Source organism: Saccostrea echinata, unplaced genomic scaffold (genome assembly GCF_033153115.1).
Source record: "Saccostrea echinata isolate AGI-Se365-2 ecotype Australia unplaced genomic scaffold, CSIRO_AGI_Sech_v1 ptg000030l, whole genome shotgun sequence".
Lineage (NCBI taxonomy): Eukaryota > Metazoa > Mollusca > Bivalvia > Ostreida > Ostreidae > Saccostrea > Saccostrea echinata.
Genome location: NW_026889779.1, coordinates 1161971 through 1179305, shown reverse-complemented (window position 1 = coordinate 1179305; position 17335 = coordinate 1161971). Strand labels below are relative to the sequence as shown.

Genomic DNA, 17335 nt, shown 5'->3' with positions numbered 1-17335 from the left:
CTTCATTTAGCGTGTCTTTAGCTAAGGTTGTCTGGATGGTTGAGGCATTCAATGACAAGGAAGAAACTTTGAATTCATTGGACAGGTTTCTATAGTCATCAGTTAAATTCCTTTTAAATCTCCATGATAACTTTGGTAGAGGGTATCCAATAAACTTGGCTGATATATTAAGTCCTTCATTTGTCTTTATCCCAGTATCAATTTTTGATTTCCCATCAAATGGTCTTGGTCTACCTAAATTAAAGAATAAATTTCAACATATTATTCCCGGGAGGATAACGATTTGAACAAACTTGAATCTATACAACTTAAGCATGCTTTTGAATTAATATGGCACACAATGTCTTTGCTGAAGAATTTTTTTATCAATATATCCCTTATATTTCTTTGCATAACTATGATCACCTGTTATCGCCCCTCTATGCTCCTGGGGGTCATGATTTGAACAAATTTGAATATACAGTACTTGAGGATGGTTTTATATTATTATGACCATTCATGACTTTCCTGTTCGTGAGATGAAGGGTTCATGACTTGTCAAATACGAATGCCATATCCTCTCTCATTCGAAAATTATCAACAATGTATCAAGAGGCCCAAAGGCCACAACGCTCACCTGATTAACTCTAGTCAATCTGTTCTTAATCAGCATATTTTTACCAAATATATTCCTATGTTAAATCAAGTTTATAAATACTGGCCCAACCCTACCCCCTAGTTGTAATGATTTAAACAAAATGAAATCTCAGTATGCTTCTTTATACATAAGACTATTAGTAATCACGGCAGAAGAATACTTTTAAAATATTTTTACAATACATTCTTATGTAAAATTTTGATTTAACATTGTGACCCTAAACTATCACTGGGGTCAAGATTTGAACAAATAAGAATTTACACTACCTGAAGATGCTTCTATATAAAAATCCTTCATCATGACTTTGCTGCTCTTGGAAAAAAAAAAGAATTTTTAATATTTTCTCCATTTATTCCTATGAAAACTTTGATCGCCAATATATTGACAGGACGTCCTACACTCTTGGGTCATATTTTGAACAAACATTGTTGTGAAATGTATAGCAAAGGTATAAAAACATGTCTTGATCGTAAAGTGGTTTATTTAGAAACGTGTTACTATCTAGTGTAACATCCCAAACAAAAAAAACTACTATGGTAAACTATAGTTTACTATAGTTAAGTATAGTTAATACTTTGATACTTTGATTTACTTTGAAAATTTACTTTAGTTTTAATGACTTCAAAACTTAACATATCTTAAATTCAATATAAATTATGTTAAATATGGAGATTATATGTGAATATACAAATAATATTTCCATTTAATATAAAAAATTTGCATGTATGAATTGGAGAACTTAAAATAAAACAATCTGAAATCCATAGTAAAAATACTTTGATTTACCATAGTAAAAACTTTGATACTATAGTTAATTAAAGTTAACTACATGTATAGTAAACTATAGTTAAATATACTCTTTTTTTGTTAGGAGTAACTTAAAGCATGTTCAAATGAATAATAAAATTTGAAAATTTGAAAAAGTCAGTAAAGTGACAGCTCTGACGATTCCGTCTCTTCCCTGTAAGAGTTCCTCCACGATAGCTACATGTACTTCCAACATGATCCGAGGTCTATCCTAGTGAATTTGGACAATATCTTCAACTTTCATATTCTGTGTCACTTCCATATGCTGTATAGTACTCTCTCAGTGAAGTCAAATATTCTCTCTTCCAGCGACTTCAAAAGTGATTTTAAAAAGTATTGTAGTATCAATCTCTTTGTAACAGTTTCAAGTTTTGGTATTTCTCGTTTTGCAAATGATAGTCTGTCGTTCCTTGGATCCCAGCGTAATCCTAGTAATTTTATTTCTTCGTCCGAGTCGTGTAATCTATGATACATTGCTTCTGTGTGAAGCACAAGATGAAACTAGTATTAATTGTAACGGGGACCGTTACAGATGTTCCCCAAACGCTCCCCAACTTCCTTTTGGTGTCTTATTCCCTGTAAGCATCATTAAATAAGGCAATCAAGTATATTTTTTTTTACGCATTACACGCGCGCGCACTGGCATGCATGTACAAAATGACCATGTCGACTTGTCTACACTTTTAATACATCTTTATATTCAAATTTCATCAAAAGATAAAAAAAAATTTGGCTATATTAAGTATATCTGTCATTTAACGCTTTGCAAGCGCGCGCACGTGCATGCATATCCATGATGACCGTGTCATCTTATCTATACTATTAGTATATATCTACATATTTTGAGTTCAAAGCATTTCATCAAAAAGTATAAAAGTTACAGCTATATCAAGTATATTGGTCATTTTAGCATTGCATGCATGCGCACGTGCATGCATGTGCATGTTGACAATGTCGTCTTGTCTACATTAATAATATATCTATCTATTCTGAGTATCAAAGCATTACATCAAAAAATGTAAAAGTTATGGTTATATCAAGTATATTGGTAATTTTACTCATTGCACGCGTACGCACGTGCATGCATGTGTGCGCTGACCATGTCATCTTGTCTACATTTCTAATATATATTTATATTCTGAGAATCAAAGCAATTCATCAAAAAATGTACAAGTTAAGTCTATATCATTTTTATTGGTTATTTCAATCATTTGCGCATGCGCACACGTGCATGCATGTGCATTCTGACCATGTCATCTTGTCTACACTTTTAATATATCCAGATATCCTGAGTATCAAAGCATTTCATTAAAAAATATGAAAGTTATGGCTATATCAAGTATATCTGTCATTTTACTCATTGCACGCGCGCGCACGTGCATGCATGTGTGCGCTGATCAAGTCTTCTTGCCTACACTTCTAATATATATTAATATTCTGAGTTTCAAAGCAATTCATCAAAAAATGTACAAGTTAAGTCTATATCAATTGTATTGGTTATTTCAATCAATGCGCATGCGCGCACGTGCATGCATGCGCATTTTGACCATGTCATCTTGTCTACACTATTAATATATCCTTATATTCTGAGTATCAAAGTATTTCATCAAAAGATATGAAAGTTATGGCTATATCAAGTATATCGGTCATTTTACTCATTGCACGTGCACGCACGTGCGCGCAAAATGACCTTCGTTCCGCAAATCTACATAACATTCCTATTAACCCTAAAAAGGTTTCACCTCAATCGGATGTGTAGTTTCGGAGATCACTCACGGACAAAAAAGTACCCAGGAAGAAAAATAATAATAATAATAATAATAAGAAACACAGTAAAAACAATATGTTCCCAAACTTCGTTTGGGGAACATAATTACACCATTCAGACGACGGAATGGTATGAATGGCCACAGAAAGGTCACTGAAAAGTTCCTTTCCCGTGACTTTTCAGTGGTCTTTCAGTTACCATTCAGTCGACTGAATGGCAGATGTATTTCAGTGGCCTTTCAGTTATCTTTCAGTTGTATCTTTTTATTGAATAATCAGCTTATTTTTTAACTTAGAAATTTTATTTCACTTTTTCTTATTATAATTGTATTATATTAATCTATTTCAAGTAAAAAAAAAATGAAAAATAAGTGAATATAAGAAAAAAAAAGTTGATGCCGGAAGTCGGGATCGAACCGCCACTGAAAAGTCACTGAAAGTCGCCTTTCCGTTTTAACTGAAAGGTCTTGTTTCTTCCTGTGAAGTAGCTCACTGTTCGATGTCCGTGATCTAAGTTTCGTTTCTGCATCCATCATGATCTTCCTTGATTCCCGAAAGTACTCAAGAGCATCAGTTTCACTTGCAAAACTTGATATCACATTATCCACATACAGATATCTGCACTTGCAGAGTTCTTGTTAAGTAGATGCTAAGGAATTGATGCGTTTACAATAAATGGGGAGCAAGTTGCTCCAAAAAGAACTGCTTTGAAACGGTAAGGCACTAATAAACTGTTGAGATCATTCGGGTCCTTTAGCCAAAGGAATCGTTGTATCTCGGCCAACGTGCAGAAATGCTTTTTCAATGTCTGTGGTTACAGGAATTAAGCATTGAATTCTCATTTTTGATGTCGTCGGTCCTTTAACAACAACTGTTCATGCCGACAAATTGAACACCGTGCGTCAGCTTCAGCTTGTATTTATACTTTCCAATTTTCTCTCTTCATCATTGTTAATTTCGTTAATCTTTATTATGAACTTAGCGCGTTTCCGAACTGGTTTGTTTAATAGACGTAAGATCCGTCTGTGACATGGAAAGTTAAATAACAATAATGAACACTGGGAGGAAAAAAAGAGAAATTAATTATAAACGCGCAGTTGTTGTATTTTTACGAAAATTTAACAGGGTAGTTGTTTTTAATTAATCTGAGTCAAAACAATATACATTTTGGTGTTCCTAGAGTATTTACAATGCATAAAGTTCCTACTGTGTATTTTACTGTGCAGTGACAAGGTTTTGTGTGTTTTATAGGCTATTGAAACTTTTTGATTTCCAATGGATTTCATTTAGAAAATTACACTGAATTTAAAAATATTCGAGTATCGAAATTTTGTTAGAATTATGTGAAATTATTTTAGATGGTTGGCGTTGATTCAAGGCAGTAATTAAGTCTCGGCTTGTCATGTTATCTGCGGAAGCTACATTCATAGACTTGTGCTGGAACCTTTTTTTATATAGTGGTGTCGAATATAAAGCACTACAGAAGACGATTTTGTATCCGCTGGTACATTTTCTATCAATCCTTTTTGTTCCTGTTCCTTGAATATCTCACTGTATTTCTTCTGTTCTGTGTATTTCTGTTGATAGTGCTTTAGTGCTTTGGTTTGTTTATCAACTTGGCAACTTCGCGTAGTATTTGCCGTCCCGAAACTCGATACATTTATCTTAGTACATGTTGTTAATCTCATACGGCACCAATTTTGATGCACCAGATGAGCATTTCGACAAATTACGTTTCAGAGCTAGTTCTACTGATGTGTGCATAGTCATTACCTTGTATATCTGATCACTGACACTGTCTGTACAAGATGATTGAGAAGCTGGTCCTGAAAGCAGAAATCTAATCTTTGATTTCACCGCAGTTGTTCCTCATTCCTGGGTGACTTAATTTTCTAAAATTCTCCAGTAATGATCTGCTCCAATTAAAACGAAAATACAAATTCGCTGTCAATTGATTTGTAATTTGAGTCCTTGAAGGTATGACAGTCTTCTTACTTCTGAAGTGTAGTAGCTGATTAGAGGGCTTGCTATAGACTGTACTATCAGAGTATTAATAGCGATCAATTCAGAGTTGGTTATCAAATCGATGGTTGCACCAAGATACTGAACACTTCCAGTTTTTCCAAAAGTAGATAGTTTAATTGCTTCAGATGTCCTTTGTGTGATTCCTAACTCACTAACTAGTTTTGTCTGTTATGAACGATCTTTGCAATCCTTCATCAAGAAAGGTATAAGAATCACCCTAATGTAGATTTTCCGTAAGATCCGTGGAATTCCATAACAAATTCCGTGGAATTCCATGGAAAAAGTGTTCCATGGAATTCCGAGGAATTCTCGAGAGTATTGGGACGGAACTTTTTTGGAATGGTATGGAATTTCAAATCTAGCCTGGAAAAGAGCGGAACAATGCCAGAATAGAAATTTGCGGAAATAGCTGGAAATCCATGGAATTCCAGGATATTTGGAAATCTATGGAATTCCACGGAAATCCAAGGAATTCCAGGAAAATACAAAAACTGGAATAATCAAAATAATTTAAGGGCCAAATAATTACAAAAAAAAAATGACTACATCACAATTTTTCATAAATCAAATCTATATTTTCAAAATAAAAAATCATTTTTGCTTTACAATGTGTTTGGGGACAAATATTGCATACACACTTCTATGTATAATGAAAGCACAAATTTTAAAAAGTATTATCAATGAAAGTATTTTACATCAAAGATTATTTAAACAATGTTAAAAATCCACAGAAAAATATCATTACTGGATGATCACCTTGGTTTAATTAATGAGAATTATTATAATATACATGCATGTACATGTAGTAAATTACGGTCTGCATGAGAAACAAATGACCTTTGGTTAAAGAAAATCCTTTGTACCTAGAGTAATCTCAAACATATGACATTTTTTAATAATAAAACAAAATAGATTTAAAAAAAAAACATTAATTATGACCTTTTGCTTCATTGAATGACCTTGGGAAAGGTCACTAAAGCCTTAACAGGGTATATTTGCAACATTTGTATACAGTTACAATGATCTTCCAGTGGTCCATATACATTTACCATACAAAGTTAATGACTAGAATGACAAACATATGTATTAAGTACACAAATATCTACTACACAACTATATTTGAAAGATCCCATAAAATCAACACATGCTATTTTTTTCCCCAACATGCCCCAAGATCCTAATTATTGAGGGTCCTAAACTTCTGAAGTATTGGCTAGAATCACTTCCTCACTGGTTCTGTTAGAGGGTGGTCAGATAATTGGTGTCACGAATGGATTCACTTTTGGTACGACGGCTTCAAAAGCTCAGCAAGTTTGATGTTGATCATTCCCAAAGACACTTCAAACTTTTCTTGCTCAATTTCTGAAAGAAAAGATTACCATAAAGATGTATGATATCTATGTCATGTATAAATATATGACAAATAATAAACTAAAGCTATATAAGACAATTGGTTCTTTCAACCTGGCAGATCAGTTTAATACTGTAGAATAGGAATTTATTATCTTGTAATTTTTCGTTCAGATTAGGATTGATTTCTTTTTAAACTAATGGAAGTTGTGAAATTAAAAAAAAATAAAGAGACATGATTGTGTCTAAGTTAATTAACCTTGAATATGAGAGAGAACATTGTAAATTACATAAACTATGTACCCTTAAAAACATTCAGCAAATAAAGTTAAGGTATGAAAAAAAGTACATTAGTAAATATAATTTATATACCATATAAAACATTCAGTTTTGCCTTGTCAATGGCTCGTCTTTTGTCTCTTAAGCTTCTGATTAAAAGCACCTTGAACAGGAGTTTGGACGCCTATGCTGCCTTTGATATATTATCCTCCATATCAGCTTACTCCGTTAACTGACCCTTGAAAAGAGGAAAAGACGAATTTATAGGCATATGTAATTGCTTTAAATGCACATTGGTTAATTTACAATGTAACAAAAATATAGACAAAGCAAATAACATAAAGTGAATATATAGAATACATTTGTTCTAGGCTTCAAACATGCAAATACATGTACATGTACATACACTTTATTTTTGAAAAATTAAGAAAATATTAAATAAACTGTTATAAATACATGTAACTTCCATGCCTCAACAATTCAGTATTGAGTAAGATAATATATTAGTACATGTATACATGTACTTCTTTATTTCTGGAAATTTATATCTGCGACTAAGGTTATAGGTTTGTGTAAGAATATGATGAATGACATTGACAAGGCGTAGGTAAAAACTTGTGAACAGGACAGAGAACTGACATAGGAAACAAGTTAAAAGCAACAACTTCTTAAAATAACTAAAATATATTTGAAAGAGTGGAGTCTAAGGTTCATAATAACTTTTCTCAATGCCTGGCTAACATTGATAAACACATAATTTCAATTCTTTTGATTTTATTGATTAGGAAAATGATTAAAAAATCTTACCTTTGTGTAAATTTCCATACAGCTCTCTCGCTCTTGTCCTTTTTGTGAGCATTCCTGTAAATAATGCATGCATGATTTTATGTCATAGAGTATAGTCATTTTTAATATTTATACTTAAATAAAATGTAAAATGATTATGCATGTAGCATTTAGCATGTTTAGATTACCTGTCAAAAGTTATAATTGTTATGCATTATTAAGGAATTAAGAATATAAACCTCTTGTTACTTGCTCAATAAAAAAATCTTACGCTATAAAACATTAATTAATAAAAACAATGTTAGTTTATTTGTGCTGAATGATAATTTGAGCAGGCTCTCACCATTCTCACAAGCTAGGTGACTGAATGACTTAGCATCTACATCTACATATTAGGACATTTCATCAAACTTGATGATTATATGCCGGCGCTGTGCAAATCGAGTACTTCAGCTATAAAATAATAAAAGTAAGTGCTGTGAATGATCATGAACATGCATTAAAAAATAGATACAATTATTTACAATGTACTCTGTAAATGTAAGTAGTACATGTACTAAGGAATGTTATTAGCTAATAATTCGGACCAGAGTTCTGAACTGGCCCCAAAGAGGCTGCCGACACCACTGAGCATGGAAGAGAAATAAATTTCCATAATGGGGGGGGGGGGGGGAACTATATTTAAATTATCTGTGCAAGTACTAAAGGTCTGAAAGTAAGGAAGACTTGAAATGCCTTTGTTGGTGGTAGTCTGTGAAACTAAATAGAGGCTTGGGTCTACCGCAACTAAGTTGTGCACAACTTTATATCACATAGACAGCTTATAGAGCATTATTAGTCTACCACCGTCTACACGTTTTTTCTTTGTTGTAAACATGGTTAAGATAGCAAATTTAGATGTTGCATGTTGCAACATATTGGAGACACTAATAGTGTTATGATGTCTGTGTACGATGTAACATGGACTGTCGTGGTGCAATTGGCAACGTGCCACTAGCATACATAGCGAGGTCTAAGGACATGCACGAACGGAGGAAATTCGGGTTGAAATCCACACATTGTTCAAACATATTTTGATAAGAGATGTTTAGAGTTGTACAATAATTATTAAAGAAATGAAACTCGCCCTAATGGTTTCATCGTTGGGCATTCTATGTGTGTGGTGCCCAGACTGAGGAACAGTCAATTATCCATTCAACTTCAAGAACACATAAAATACTGATTACTGTACATTGTACCTACCGGGTCTTAAAATGTCTGCATCTTTTGTCAAAATACAAATTCCATTCCAAGCTAATAATGACAGCAGTTCCCTTCTTCGTGACACTCTCTTTCCTTCTGTCCAACAATACAACATGGCAGCCGAATTGTTGAATTTTGGCGGGCTGTAGTTTAAATTAATTGTTCATCGAGCCCGACATCGATCCCGACGTAATTGTACTATGAGCCGACAGTTTAAGAAAAAATTCTAAGTTATTTTCCACAGCTTTCCAGAGCAGAAAATGTCTAAGTTTCTCATTTTATCAGCTTTTCCATAGAATTCCACAACTTTCCACACCTCAAAATGTCTAAGTCCAAATTTGTTATTCAAATTCCAAAAGATTCCAAAAACTTCCAAAAACACTTTTAGACTCTTGTATGGAAATGTTTGGAATTCCATGGAATTCCAAAACTTTTCCAAACCCTTTGGAAAATCTACATTAGGGCGGTTCGCTGATTTTCATGACTCACCAGGGCGATAGCTGTTTTCAGTATAACACTTGTAGTTTGATGTTCAACATTCAACATTTAGTACTGTGGTTAAACGTTCCTGGCTTCTTTCTCATTTCTACGATTTTGACACTTGTTAACTTGATGGGCTCGTCTCTGTCGCTTGTTAGTTTCACTTGTGTGGTGTTCCTTCTGACACTTTTTAACCTGTTGCAGAATTTACAATCTGAGGTGCGGTGTTTTCCCAAGCAGTTGAAACACAATTTCTTCTTTCTTAGTCAAATCTTGTACTAATGTCAGTTATTTTCTTCCAATCCTCTGGAAAATGATTCTCTGTGCAACAATAAATGCTCTTCATCTCTGTTGTTTCAACATGAGGAGTTGGCTCTCTTGTTTTCTGATTATGTGAATAACGAACGTTTAGTTGTTTCTTTGAGGCACCGGTTACATGTCATGTGTTTTCAGTCTGTCCTATTTCCAGGATTTTGAGTTCCTTTTGAGCTTTGAGATAACTAAACTTTTGAAATGGCGTCAAAGTATAGTTGCAATGAATCGTTGATTCGTAAGAATCCTAAACTGTATTCTCCGTAAAAATGCTAAAGACCTTTGTAAATTTGAAATTATTCGTAGCGCATTGGGAGGGTAATAACAAAATATTTTCCTGGCTACTTTGTGCATTGACATCAGAGACAGGGAAATTATTCAAAATATTCTCACTAGCTATGTCACTTGAGTTAATTGTAGCTGACGTGTTAACATTATTATCAAAAATTTCTGTGGCGGGTTTAAAACACTCAGTATTGGCGTTTTACATTACGAAATGTTTTCTGTAAATTTTTCAGTGTGCCATACTTTACAGTCTAATTGATATATGTAATCATCTGTTTATGCATTTCTGTTTCGATGTCGTCTTCAGATAGGACCTTCAATATGCTGTCGTTCAATTCTTGTAGTGTCTGCCATTTTAGCAAGAGAGAATTCTAATTATGCTGATTTCCTCAACGATTTCCTCTCTAGCTGGATTTTCTTTTAGGTCCGAATAATTTCGTCACTGTTGCTCTGTTGCCTGCAAGTATAGTTTTGAGTCTTTCTTCCATTGTATGTAGAATTCCGTCGGTCACGGCACCAATTGTTGTGGAATGTATAGCAGAGGTATAGAAACACTTCTTGATCTTAAAGTGATTTATTTAGAAACTTGCTATTATCTATAGAAATGTAACGTAAAGCATAATGATATCACAATAAAGATAACCTTATATAAGAGCGCAGATAATCCACGACAAACGTCTTTATACGCTACTTATAGATGCTACGATATTGATACGATTGAGCACGCCTTTGCTCTTCTTGAAAAGAATTGATACGATTGAGCATGCCTTTGCTCTTCTTGAAAAGAATTTGAAGGATTTCCCTATGCATTTCAAAATAAAACTTTGATCGCCAAAAGTGACCTCACATTTTCCCCGTGGGTCATGATTTGGACAAATTTGAATCTACATTTCCTGAGGATGCTTCAGTATAAATATGACTAAATATGTCTTTGCTGTTCTTAAGAAAAAGAATTTTAAATTTTTTTCCCTATGAATTCCTATGTAAAACTTTGATAGTCCAAAGTAAACCCACCCTGCCCCGGGAGTCATGATTTGGACAAACTTGAATTTACATTACTTGAGGATGTTTCGATATAATTATGACTAGTCATGAATTTTCTGTTCTTGAAAAGAAAAAGAAGTTTAAAGGTTTTTTTCCCTATAATTTTCTATCTAAATCTTTGATCATAGTGGCCCCATCTTACCCCCGGGAGTTACGATTTGAACAAAATTGAATCTACACTACCTGAGGATGCTTCCACAAAAATACTACTTTGCTGTTTTGAGAAGAAGTGTTTTTAAGATTTTTTCTATATTGTATCTATTCTGTAAAACTGATTGCCAATAGTGACCCCACCATACCCCTTGTTGATTTGGACACACTACAATCTATGATAACCCAGAAAACTTTTATGCGTTTCATTTTATCTGGCCTCGTGGTTCTTGAGATTTTTTCACTCTACCCCACCAATTTTCTCTGTTTTCCAATAACATGTATCTCCCCTTGGATGAAGGTATGGTCCCTCATTGAAAGAAACTAAAGTCCACTTTACCCAAGGATATTCTGTGATAAGTTTGGTTGAAATTGACCCAATAGCTCTGGAGAAGAAGGCGAAAATGTGAAAAGTTTACGACAGCAACGCTGACGACAACAACGACAGACAACAGAAAAATTTGATTAGAAAAGCTTATATGAGCCATCGACTCAGGTGAGCTAAAGTCTTTAAAAGTACCAGTATATAAAACTTCAACGTCAAGATCATGGGGTCAAAGATCATAGTATACATGGTAAAGTCTATCTTGTAACAGGAATATAAAGGAATATAACACCTATCTACCTATCTACTCTCACTCAAAAGTTATCACCAAAGTTAAAATATTAGAAACGTAGGTCATACTCAAGGTCAAGGTTATGAGATTAAAAATCAAAGTATAATTGTAAACATCTTGACAAAGGTAATGCCTTGTCAAATATGAACACCCTTATTTTTTTTATTCAAAAGTTATCACCAGCGTCAAACTTTTTGAAAAGTATGTCCATCTTAAAGTTTAATGTCAAGGGGTAAAAAATTGTACCATATTTGAAAATGAATTCTCATGGGTAATGTACATTTGAAATATGAAAGACCTTCCTTATATCAAATACCTAGTGGAGTATCAGCCCTGATACAGGTTTGAAAAGTATGTCAATCTTAAAGTTTAATGTCAAGGGGTAAAAAACTGTACCATATTTGAAAAATGAGTTGTCATGGGTAATGTACATTTGAAATATGAAAGTCCTTCCTTATATCATATACCTACACATAGTAGTGTATCAGCCCTGATGCAGGCGTTTTGGACTAGAAGAGACAGCGACTTGGAACTCGGAGCTGAGATATCTCTGTCTTAGTCCGTTGTCAAGGAGCTGTCTCGCCTTCAAATTTCTGTTTTGTTATGTTTGTTTATAGTTTCACGTCCCTCTCGAGACTTTTTCACTAATATGCTGACTAAAGTTTTTCATACTAATTGTTAGATCATTATTAACACACTGAATTGTCGACGGATTTTTCCGTTATTTCCCGATCATGACAAGGAACACACGGCGGGTGTGACCGGTCGGCAGGGGATGCTAAACCAAACTGGTAAGTATTCACATCATATAATTTTGAACCCGCTAATCCAATCAGATTTATTCAATTCATAGATTAAAGAGTAAAAACTTACGTTAATAAAATTAAATGGTAACATGACTTACAGTAGATGAATATTTGTTGTACAGGTGATGACGTTGATCCATATGAGTTTTTACTGCGGCAGGTGTAATTTGCAGTGTGATAACACTTGGCAGATGACTCTCCGTATGTCAAGGATTCTACTGGTCCACCTGATACCTTTACTTCTCCAGTGTCTTCGTTCAGAATGTTTATTTGCGAAAAAGGATAACTGTCAACTTTACAAGTGATATTGAATGACGAAGATTCATCATAAGTCCTGTTACCACTGGCTTTGAATTCCTCTGTTGTTGGAGGATCTATAAAACAATTTTCTTACATACTATCAATATCGAAAATAAAGTAAACTTGTACCGTTGTAGCTGAATTTCGGTATCTTGAACACTGATATCTCGAATACCGTGGATATGTCGAAGTGAATTGTTCCAACTGGTAGAATTTTACCCTTCATATCCCAAATCCTCAGATACCTCTGAGGAAGTTTTTTCTCTGTCCAATGGAGCTCGAGATTACGAGGTTTGACTATATATTTTAATTATCGGCCGCCAGGAGGATGGCGAATATATGTTATGTTTTTCGTAAGTGACATAATTTAATGCGGGCCTACATTTAATATGAATAATTTTATCCAAAGTTTTCATCATTTTCTATATTTAAAAAAATCACTAAAAATATACTTTTAATCAAGATTTTGATACATGCGAATACTTAAAGTAATAGATAACTGAATTCTAAACATAGAAGTTGCGATTTCACCATTCTTATTTGTCATTGTAATTGGGATTGGTTTAAGAAATTGTTAATTCGCTCCATTTATTTTAGTACTTTAGTATACGATTAAATCTTTGTTTTCATTGAACATCAAGGAACATCTCTTTTTAAATGAGCAAGTTATCCATTTTATACATCTTTTAAATGTTCTGCATTCTGATTATGGCATTACACTTCTCAGTAAACTCTTTAGCCTGCGTTTACTGTGAATCGTAAGTTTATCTTTTTAAATGATATTTATGAAAAAAAAATAGAAATATTCTCTCATTCTCAATTTCTTCTCAAGAACCAATGCCCCAATATCAACCAAACTTGCCACATAATATCCTTGGATAAAGAGAATATAAATCCAAGGGGAGATAATTATGAAGAAACAAAAACTTTATGGCATAATTTTAAAACAACCTTCTCAAGAACAACTGGGTCAGAAAATAAGTGGTAGTATCCTAAGGCAGTAGAGGTTCAAGTTTGTTCAAATTATGACCCCTTGGGGTAGTTTGGGGCCACAATGGTCTATAAAAGTTTAAAACATGAACACAAAGGAGAAATCTTTTAAAATTCTTCTCCTCAAGAACAGCAAAGATTGATTATTTATATTTATGTGGAAGCATCTGCAGGTTATGCAGATTCAAATTTGTTCAAATCATGACTCCTTGGGGTAGGGTGGGACCACAATGGGTGATCAAAGTTTATTCTCATGAATATATTTCTATGTCTTCATGAACAGCAAATCAAAAATAGGTCATATTAATACAGAAGCACTCCCATGTAGTGTAGATTCAAAATTGTTCAAATTATTCACCAACTTTTGACCCCCGGGTGTAGGGTGGGTCAACTCAGGGGTTCAATGTTATATATGGAAATGTGTGGAGGATATCTGTAAATTTTTTTCTAAAGCATATCTAAGTCATCATAAGTTATGTTAGTATATAAGCATCCTTAGGTCAGTGTAGTTTTTAAGTTCAATAAAATCATTAGCTCGAGGATAGAATGGGGCCACAATTGGCGATCAAATTTATGCATACCTAAAAATCTTCTTCTCAAAAGCAGCAAAGTCTGATCTGTCATATTAATTATGAAGCATCCACAGGTAGAGTAGAATAGAGTCCCCCGGGGTAGGGAGGGGCCACAATAGAAGATTAAACATATAGGAAAAATTCATGAAAATCTTCTTAAGCCTTAATTTGTCAAAGAAATATGAAAGTATTCTCCGTTAATATAGATTCAAGTTTGTTCAAACCATTCCCTTCGGTGAGGGGGACAATTTGGGACTACAATATTTAAAGTTTTCAATACTTGCACTGTTATCTGCTTTTTCTTAGCCAATATGCTTCAGTGAGCAAAGTTGCCCATGGGCCTCTTGTTAAAAATATTTTTCATGATTAAATACAATTTATAAATGTGTATCTTTTTTTATTCTTATGAAGATGGGAGCAAGTTGATGAAAGCAGAGCAATGAATGACTATTTCTATAGAGAAAGTATGCTTCAGTATGGAAAACGTATAAAATTCATCATGGTTTGTCTTACAAAGAATATTTAATGCTTAATGGAGTCCTCTGTTGTTTGTACATGACTAAAAGTCTTTGAATGAATGAAGATCAAGATGTTTGGGCTGATTTTGACAATTGCGTCAATAAGTTTTTCTTGTTATAAACTTAGTAACAAACATAAATCTTTTGCATATGCAATATGCCTGACGTCACAGAAGTTGTATCGGCTTTAATGACTCTTATAGATCTGCAGCATTGATACTGTTTTACATACACCTCTTGTAGACTACACTTGTAAACAAGAGGCCTATGGGCCAAAACGCTAACCTGAGTTACTTTGGCCCGGCTGTTTTTCAGAAAATGTTCAAAACATTTTTATATTCCCTTGAAACATTGTGACCCCTTGTTATGGCCCCACCTTAACTCTAAGTGGTCTCTGAATCCACATACTAAGAAGATGCTTCAATATAAATATGACTATAATCATGACTTTTCAGCTATGGAGAAGAAATATTCTTTTTCTATATTCATGCATTCTGTAAAATTTAATCCTGACTTAAGCGCAAACTTTAATGCGAGATCATAATTTAAAAACAAAATCACACAACAGAATAATGTCTGTACATTGATGGTTCTGTTGTGTTCTTGTGTTTCTTTAGAAGATAAGAAATATTCTTACATAGTTCCGTGCAAAACTCCAATCCCCTAATTTGACCCCATTCTAACCCTGGGGATCGTGATTTGAAAAAAAAAAAACAACCAAAAAAAAAAAAAAAAAACAGAATTCTGTGTCGAGACTGTAGCTCAACTGGTTTGTTTTTATAACAAATGAAGAGAAAAGTAGCAGTTGGACTTGAAATTTCGCAACAGCAATAAATAGAATGATGATCCTTATTTAGTCTCTTTTTGTGGCAAGATTGCAATCAGACCAAAACTGTAAGAGTAGCTTTTCAAAAAAATTTTACAGAAATTTCTATTTTTAATAAGCACTGTTCATAAAAAAAAAAACGATATGCATATTAATGTTTCTTAGATGTATCTCAGTGTAGCCTACTTGTGTGCCAAGAAATATTGAAATCTGATCAAAACTGTGGCGTAGCGTTTTGAAAGTATATCACAGAAATTTCTATTTTTAGTAACCATGGCTATGGCAATACCGTTGATCGAAATCAAACCGATACAAAGAAATATATATCTTTTTTGTAGTCCACTTGTCTGCCAAGTTATTTTGAAATCATACCAAAATTGTTGAAGAAGTAGCGTTTTGAAAGTATTTCACAGAAATTTCTATTTTTAGTGACAACGGCAACGCCGTTCATCGAAATCAAAAAACGATAAGTAGAATTACGTATCTTAATATAGTCTACCTGTGTCCAAAATTATACTGAAATCAGTGACTAAAACAGTTATTGTAGGAGGGGTAGGATTTTGAAAAAAAAAAATACTACAGACAGACAGACGAGCGACGGACACCATACTATCACTGACGCTATCGCTGACTGGTGGAGCTAAAAATTAGAATCTACTCTTCCAAATAAATTTTATCTTTCTAGATCCGTAGTTCTAGAAAAGAAAAAAAAATCAGGATTTTATATATATATATTTCAAGGTAAACCTTTGATTACCTATTGTGTATAAGTTGAACAATCTTGCTAAAAAAGCTTCAGCTTTTCTGGCCAAGTGGTTCTTGAGGAGATTCTTTTAATGATCCTATCCAATTTTGGCCTTTTCTCGATTTTCTCCCCTTGGAAGCAAAATTGGCTCTTCATTTGAATAATTAAGAGTTCCCTTGACTTAAGGATGATTTGTTTTGGTTAAAATTGTTCGGTGGTTCTTGACAAAAATCAATATGTGAAAAAAATTACAGACGGTCTGATGGATAGTCAGACAAATGAACAGATAACTGGCAACTCTTACTTAAGCTTTTAGCTCTGGTGTGCTGAAACATTACTGGGTAATTGTGAAATAATACGTTTTTTTCATTCACATCTTCTTCATCTTATGTTCTGTTTCTTGGTATAATAAGCTTGTCTTTGATTATTTATTATTTTGTATTTGCTCAAGTAGACGTGCGCTGTATGTTATTCAACTAACTATAAAGTGAACATACTGAAACAAGTACTTTTCCATATCCTATCTTATATCAGCTCTGAAACACCATCAGCCCCTGGGCATTCGGACTGGTGTCTGGTTGATACAGGATGTGATATGGAAAAAGGGGTATTATAAGGTTTTCGAACTTCTATTGGCACAATACGGTTGTACAAATGCACGAGCTTGCAAATGACACTACTCATCCATTTAAGTCCGGTAACTTCTTTATTAAATAGTTAAAATAATTCCCATTGATTTATATTAATTATTTCAAATAAATAACTCGAAATTATTGAGAATTTCTCTCAGTATATGT

General features: G+C 33.6%; 1 protein-coding gene and 1 long non-coding RNA gene across 2 annotated transcripts in view; both read right to left on the bottom strand.

Annotated features, from left to right (window-relative positions):
* The window catches only part of LOC133196093 (B-cell receptor CD22-like), a 613523-nt gene that overhangs the window by 472623 nt on the left and 123565 nt on the right, over positions 1-17335 (bottom strand). The window lies entirely within an intron of this gene.
* Positions 5752-9188, bottom strand: LOC133196185 (uncharacterized). Its single transcript, XR_009722286.1, has 5 exons — positions 8894-9188; positions 7995-8104; positions 7673-7726; positions 6959-7103; positions 5752-6598 (listed from the first exon to the last, which is right to left on the bottom strand). It is a non-coding gene; the product is annotated as an uncharacterized LOC133196185 (long non-coding RNA).